At 36.0% G+C, this 8,179-nt stretch overlaps 1 protein-coding gene across 2 annotated transcripts in view; it reads right to left on the minus strand.

Moving 5' to 3' along the window:
* Window positions 1–8,179, minus strand: part of LOC117182362 (protein Smaug homolog 1) — a 127,548-nt gene that overhangs the window by 51,757 nt on the left and 67,612 nt on the right. The gene's annotated exons all lie outside the window — the stretch shown is intronic.

An 8,179-nucleotide genomic window follows, 5' to 3' on the forward strand; every position in this document is an offset into this window, starting at 1 on the left:
CCGCCTCCAGCAAAATCACGGTAAAATTTCAGCCAAAACCACGTCTCACGACCGCGAGATGGGTGGTTACAGTCTGATATGGAATCAATACGACGATACGGCAAAAGTTTCGTGCACCCTGAGAACACGCAGCGACCCAAGGACTACCGCCTTCTGTATTTTTCTCGCAAGTGTTTTAGCATATTGTTGACACGCATTGATGCTTTTCAGGCTATTAACGAGTGAAAGCTTGGCACCTCCAAGAGCGCCGATGATAAGGACGATTAGTTTAACAGAATATTCCGGGTACAATCGTCGCAACTCCCTTATAAGGTGTCTATACCTCTCTTTCTTTTCATTCTTCTTGGCTATGATGTTTTTGTCAGCTGGTGCCGAAAATTCGATAACGATCATGGTTCGCTTCTCGAAGTCAAGAAAAACCATGTCTGGCCTCGAGTGTGCGACAGAAACAATTGTCGAGAATATAAAGTTCCAGTATATGCGGCACTTCCTATTCTCGACAATTGACTCCATTTTCCTAGCAGCGTTTAGGGGAGTGACATTAGGGTTAATGCCGTAAGAGTGACAGAGATGGTAATAGAGCACTCTTAGTGCCGCATTGTGCCTTTGGATGTAGGTCGTTTCCGCATGAGTTGCACAACTAGATACTATGTGAGCTAAATGCTCGGGGTGTACATGGAAAGCCCTGCAGCTATCATCGGGAATGTCTTGGCTCAAAATGTGGCGACGGTATGTTAAGGTGAAAATGACACCGTCTTGGCATGCAAAAATGAAACCCTCCGTACCAGACTTTAATCCGGGCGATTTAAGGAAAGCAAACGTTAGCTTACACAACATTGACTGATCCTCCACATTTCTGTGGAAGATACCGTGCATCCTCTTCTCGAGGAACTGTTCACGAAAGTTTTTCTCTTGTGCTTTCTTAATCCCGGCTTTCGGGAGTGAGTACTCGAGATGCATGCTTTTGTTCATGTGCATGACCTTTCTTATCCCGATATCAAGGGATCTGAGCTCGTTCTTCTTCCATAGAACTACAATCCCTAGAGCTAGAAGTAGTTGCTCTTTGTTTTTAGCATAGATCTTATGATCGTCCATGTAAAATACATGAGTGACCTTGTACTTTCGATCTGCAGGTAGGTTTTCCGCACAAGTATCCGTCGGAATGGCGAAGTGCTAGAGATAGTGGCAATAATGTAAGGCAAAAGAGGAGTGGGCTCATGGTGCCGTCTTGAAAGAACCTCTCTGAAAGATGACCTTGTTATTTGTCACACGATTTTTTCCAGATAAGATAGTAAATCTGGTTTTCAAAGCGGCATCAATCTCTCTATGCGCTTAAAGATACAGAGTGTTCAAACAAGTGATTGGCCTGTAATTCTTCGGGTCAGCTAAGTTTCCTATTTTCGGCAAGAGTATTGTGCGCCCTTCCACCAACCACTCCGGAGTCGGCTCGGCCGACTTTAAATATGAGGTGAAAACACGGACCAAATGCTGATGGGTTGAGGGAAACTTCTTCTACCAGAAGGTGCTGATACAATCTGGTCCCGGTGCGGAATAGTTCTTCATCCCTCTTAATACTTTTTTCACCTCCTCGGTAAAGATGGGTGGGCATTCTTGATCAGGTGTTATGAGGGCGGGTGGTCGACAGTACTTGGAGGGTCTTGGAAGAGTCGAGATGGGTCAGAGAGAAACTGTTGATTTTCTCTAACCCACCTCTCCCTCCACTCTAGACTTCTCTTAGCGTCAGATAGTATCCGTATTCTCTCAACAATATGCTGCCTGATGGTTAGCAGCTTTGACTTGTTAAGTGTGTGATAACGGGTCCGGAGTTCGCGAGCGAACTTTCGAACCTTGGCGGTAAAATTCCTGCCAGATATGATGTAGTCAATCACATACTGAATGCGGGACGCGTACTGTCTTGCCCAGCCTATCTTTATGGTAAGTTGATGCATTCGTCTTTTAGTCTTATGATCAACCGTTCGTTTTGTTTTACGGTTCGCATCGGCCAAAGCTCTCGCTGCATTATACACGCAATAATTGATAACCCAGAGGTCGGATTCTTCGGAAAAATGTCCACGTAACCCGTCATCCATTTCAGCCAGGTCTTTAGGCTTGAGAGAAACCTAGGTATTTATATTTCTCAGGGTCTTAAAGCATCGCTCTTCCTCTATTGGATGCCTGCCCGCGGTTGGTCTTAGTGTCGCCTCTCTTTCTCTGTTGCCGGCTTGTTCTAGCTGTGATATAGTAGGCGTTCCGCTTACATAGCCCCTATTTCGCAGTAGTTCGGTATGGTTTCGCACACGTTGCTGCGAAAAGTGTGATAGCTCCGGGTGTTTCTCGCACCACAGAGCATGCAGCCGCGCCATTTAGCCCCGTTCAGGGGCTACACTCGCATCGTAGCACTCTAGCAAGTCGTGATTTAGTCGCTCCGTCCACCTAAAGGTCCCGAGATTCCGCCGATCCATCGCATTGAATCCATTTTCATTGCCTCCTCCAGCTCTAAACTGGTCGGCATTGTTGGCCAACCCATTGTCGGGAGCCCTGCGCGTTCCGTTGTTTTGAACCGCACTTACTGTAACTATTTTTGGTGTTATCATTGTTGTTCCCACGAGAAGCTAGGGAAAGAGGTTCGTCTATCCTTGTAGAGCCCCGCCTGCAACGATAAGGCTGCGTACTCTGAGAGGTCACCCGGTATCCCAGAGTCACCGTTCTAGACACCTTACCCAGGTGCCATTCAGCTTTCGGCACGGTTTTCACACCTCCGCTTGGCAGTTAATTCCTTCGGGACTACCCTGGACAATTGTCCGCGACTGCCTATTTATTTTTGTAACCATATTCAGCAGAAACCCTTGGGTGCAGGCACCCTCTATCCGCAACCCGAGGACGCGTTCGGTGGCTTTGTTATAGGCCCTTCGGTTTGATTCTAAAGGAATCAAAACCGAACCGTACCAAGGGTTTCTGCTGAATATGGTTACAAAAATAAATAGGCAGTGCCGGACAATTGTCCAGGGGTTATCACAAAGGAATTAACTCCCAAGCGGAGGTGTGAAAATGGTGCCGAAAGCTGAATGGCACCTGGGTGAGGTGTCTAGAACGGTGACTCTGGGGTGCCGGGCGATCTATCAGAGTACGCAGCCTTAGCGTTGCATGCAGGACTCTACAAGGATGGACGAACCCCTTTCTCTCGCTACTCGTACAAAATGTAGACCAATAAAACTTATTTAGCATGAATAACACAAGAACTCCAATCAAATTCACGTTTTCAAAAGTCAAAAAAATCATAATAAACGACTGTTTTGAAAGCTGAATTTTCAAGCGGTTTAACGGTGTTTATTGGGTCACATTTAGACATTAAACGGTGTTTATTGGGTCGGCGAGAAAATGAGATTTTGTTTAATGAGATCAATAGAGGACAGTCTCCTGAAGTGTTGAATACCTTTTGTTTTAGTTTTTAAACGTATGTCTAAACGCGTGGGCGGAAATATATATAAAGCAGTGTTTATCAGGTCGTCAAATTGAAAGCATCAAAATGACATGTAAAACAAAATGTAGAGCAGTGAAAATTATTTAGCATGAATAACACCTGAACGGTTTTTATTGGGTCGGTGGGATGCGATTTTGTTAGATGGCATCAATAGAGGAATGTCTCCTGAGATTATCTTTTTTAGTTTTTAAACTTCCAGTAAATGCGTTGGCGGAAAAATAACTCAAATAGTGTTAATCTGGTAGCCAAATGAAAAGTTTCAGAATTACATATAAAAGATAATCTTTATAAGGAGAGAAAGTAGATGTAAAACAACTGTAAGTATTGTAAATAGTAATTAAGTATTAGGCATTAGCCGCGGAGACAGAGGCTAGCAATCCGAGGCATAGGGAGGAATAAGAGACATGCGTGTGAGGCGTGGCGAGACGCAGCGAGGAAGGTTAGAGTGTACAAGCGAGCGGATTGGTTATAAGATGTGGAAGGATGGTAATTTGTAAGAGATAGGTATAAGAAAATTCTGTGAAAGAAATAGAAGTGTAAGCAAGTCAATTTTTTGCCGGCCAGCAGGCCGAAAAATAAGCGTAATGAACAAAGGTTTTGTGAAGTTGAATATTCAAGAGATTTAACGGTGTTTACACTGTTAGAAAAAATTCATACAACGTCACACCGAAGTGCGAAGTTGTAATGATATGGTGCGATGTTTTGGTGCGAAAAAGCATTTCTTCTACTAAAATACACTTCTCCGGTATAAAGTTGGTAAATTTACGAAATTTCAACTTCCCAGTGTTGAAAATACTAACGAATTACACCGAGGAGATGTGAAAGTCTTAATCTAAACTTGAAGTTTCACTGGAAAGTATGAAATCAAACACTAAGCCGGAGCGAGAAAAGTACATTTCGATACGTGTGTGAGAGGTGATGATTTAGCGAATGAGACGTTTTTCGCACAAGCGAAGCGAGTGAGAAATGTCTCATTCGCTAAAAATCACCCCTCACCCAAATATCGAACAGTATTTAATACCACGAAAGGCCAAAAAAATCTGGTTAAACTTGAGATTTTGAGGTTAGAGTGGTATAAACATAAAATCGACACTATACGGTGCGAAAACTAACACCGGTAAGTTGCTTTGCGCGCGCACGCGCAGTTAACTTGGGTAGGCTGGTGCGAGCTAAAGAAATTAGAAGATAAATTTATAATTAAAAAGATAATTTTTCAAGAAAAAAATTGTTCAATTTTCATCTATAGAAACGAATTTTAAACTGACACAATAAGCATTAAACCAAAAACGGACTAGTTAAATTTTCAGATAAAAAATGGAATTTTGAACAAAATAAATTAATTTTTAATAAAAAAGATTTACTTTTTAACAAAAAATGGAACAATTAAATTTGCACTAAAAAATTAATTTTGAACAAAAAAAAAACAATTTAATCTACAACAAAATAGTCCAATTTTCAATCAGAGAAATGAATTTACGTACAAAAAGACTTCTTCCAAAGAAGACAAAATTGCAGTAAAATACATGAATTTTCAACCACATAGTTGAATTTCAACTGAAAAATAATGTTTCAAGGAAAAATTGAGTAGTTACATCTTCAGTTAAAAACAATTATCAAACCCAAAAAATCAAAGTTTTCAAAAAGTATTTAAAGTTTCAAGCAGAAAATCGAATTTGCAAACAAATAATTTAATTTTCAAACCAATAATTTCCCATACAAAACAGGAATTAAAAATTTTATTAGTCAATTTTAAAACAACAAAAAAAACTAATTTTCAACGAAATAAGGTTACATTATCATTTAGAAAAATAAATTTACAACCGAAAATTTTTTTATCAAATTAGTTTAAGTTCCAAAAAACTACATGAACTTTCAATCATTTTATACGAAAAGAAGTTTGATCAAAACATGAATTTTCACCCAAAGAAATGAATTTTTAATCAAAGTAGATGAATTTTTCCTGTTAAAAGAGATGAATTTACAACTACAAAAATACTTTTAAAAAACTTTGACAAAATCGTTACATTTTCAACTTTAAAAATGAATATTAAAACTAAAAAATAAGTATTTGACCAAAAATAGAATAGTTACCTTTTCAGATAAAAAATTTAATTTTCTGCAAAATAAAATAAAATTAAAAAAAGAACACAAATTTTTTTTATTATTTTGTACAAATTTTGAAAGGGGTATTAAAGAGTTTGTCGGAAATTTTTCAAATTTTACCATGTTATATATAATTTTAGAAAAAAAACAAGAACTTAATTCTTATCTAGCCTTCTCGTGCAATTTTGTTGCACAATTTTGTTTAAAGTTTATGTTGGTTAAAAAAATGTGCTTTCCAACTTGAGAAAGTTTAGGAAATATTTAGAAATTTTGAAGGGATTCGAAAAAAGACTAAAACTTGTAACAATTTGTTAAGAATTTTGTATGGTTTCACTGTCAACCATTTTATACCAAAAGAAAAGAAGTTTTATGAAAAAATGCATTTTCAACCAAAGAAATTAATTTTTAATTAAAATAGATGCATTTCTAACAAGAAGAATAATTTTCTACCAAAAGGTCAATTTTCAAGCAAAAATAAAATAACAGATTTTCAAAAAAATTGTGAAATTTCCAAATAAAAAAAAAAAGATCAAACGAGAATTATTTTCAACTAAAAACAAGAATTTTCAACTAAAAAAATCATTTTAAAAACATTCAACAAAGTCGTTAAATATTCAACTTTAAAAATGAATATTAATCCAAAAAAATAAGTATTTAAACAAAAATAGAATAGTTACCTCTTCAGATAAAAAATTTAATTTTCTGCAAAATAGTTTAATTTTCGATGTAAAAATGAATTTTCAACTGAAAATATTTTGAATAAAAAAAATCGAATTCACAACAGAATAGTTAAAATTTTAGACACATAGTAGGATTTTCAGTTAAAAAGATACATTTTTTACCAAAAATGAAATGAAATGAATTCTGAAAGAAAATTAAAAAAAGACACAAGATTTTTATATGATTTTTTAAAAAATGTTAAGAGGAGTGTAAAAGAGCGTGTAGAAAATTTTGTAATTTTGCCGTGTTGTATATAATTTTAGAAAAAATAAAAAATTTAATTTTTATTAATTAGATTTCCATAATAAAATAATTGTAATTGTGAATAATTGTAAAATGAATTTAACAAATTTTATTTTATGAAGAAATATCTCGTGATTTTAAAAGGAGAGAACCATTCTAAAAGTACCTTTTTGTACAGTATCTTAATAACTAAGGAACATACGTTTAGAATATTTTCCTTGATTCTACCCTAGGGTCAAACATGGTACAAAAAACCGTCGTGAAATTTTATATAAAAACTATACTCTGTATACATTAATTTTAAAAATGAAAAATAATCATAATTTTATAAATGATTTTGCCCTAAACATAAAGCAGATTAATATACGCTTAAAAAATGAAAATAAGAAAGGTCAGATATTCATACAGTTGTCTGTTAGAAAATCCCACACATTTTTTAATAAAACTCCTTTCCACACCACCTTCAAAAAAAAAAATGTTCACAACATTTTTATCAAATAAGTCTATTGTACTTGAGGGAAAAATGAAAATCTTTCATTAGTTATGAATATTTAATTGACGTCAGACCCTTATTATTCATACTTGAGATTTGAGGAATCTCTTTCGCAAATAAAAAGTGTGAAAGTCCTTCGTTTATCGACTTTTATTATAATTGATTTATTTTACATACACTGCCCTGCAAAGTTTTGGACTCACTTAGAAAAATCGTTTTTTTGTTGTTGTATATATCGCTTTAATTATACCAGAGCTAAAAAATGTCTCTTTGAATGAATAAATTATTTAAATATAAATAAAAATAAATTTGAATATTTGTCGAATTTATAAGTTATAACAAGATTTAATGTGGACAATAGATGATATTAATGCTTTCGCTAAATTTTACTAAGTCGATTGAGAGGAATAGGATTTGCACTGTTTCTGATCCCGCTGGAGGACTTTTAGACGGAGGAAAAATCGCGTATTCATAGGAATACAAATTCTTATTTTTTCGTAATTCTACGCTTACTACCGGGTGCTTAACAACCTTATATATCTAATTCGCATTTTACAATGATGGGTTCTACGAAAAATACGCTATCTTTTCATTACCGTCAAGAATAAGCCGAATTTCATTTTATATGATGCAGACGGAATACTGGTGGCTTTCAGAGACAATTTTAGGGGACATTTCGGAGATGAAGCTATAGGACACCACAACTGCGATGTTGAACACGATGCGATGGAAAACTCAATTGATAAAGTCTGTGTCACTGAGGTTAGGAATATAATTAAGAACTTGAAAAACGGTAAGGCTGCCGGGGTAGACGGTATTAATGCTGAAATGCTTAAACACGGTGGCGCTTGTATACCACATAGAATGTGCGAATTGATAAATTTATGTTTCGAGATGGGAGACGTCCCAGACGACTGGAAAGAAGCGATTATCGTACCAATATACAAGATAAAGGAAGATAAAAGCGAGTGCAATAATTACAGAGGGATTAGCTTATTAAGCACCGTAAGTAAAATATGTTCAAAAACACTTATTCTTAGGGTAATGAAAATAACAGAAGCAAAGATTTGGGGAGTCCAAAGTGGGTTTATGCCACAGAAGTCATGTACAGATCAAACATTTAGCTTAAGGCAAATAAC

The sequence above is a fragment of the Belonocnema kinseyi genome, chromosome 2, assembly GCF_010883055.1.
Source record: "Belonocnema kinseyi isolate 2016_QV_RU_SX_M_011 chromosome 2, B_treatae_v1, whole genome shotgun sequence".
Taxonomy (NCBI): Eukaryota; Metazoa; Arthropoda; class Insecta; order Hymenoptera; family Cynipidae; genus Belonocnema; species Belonocnema kinseyi.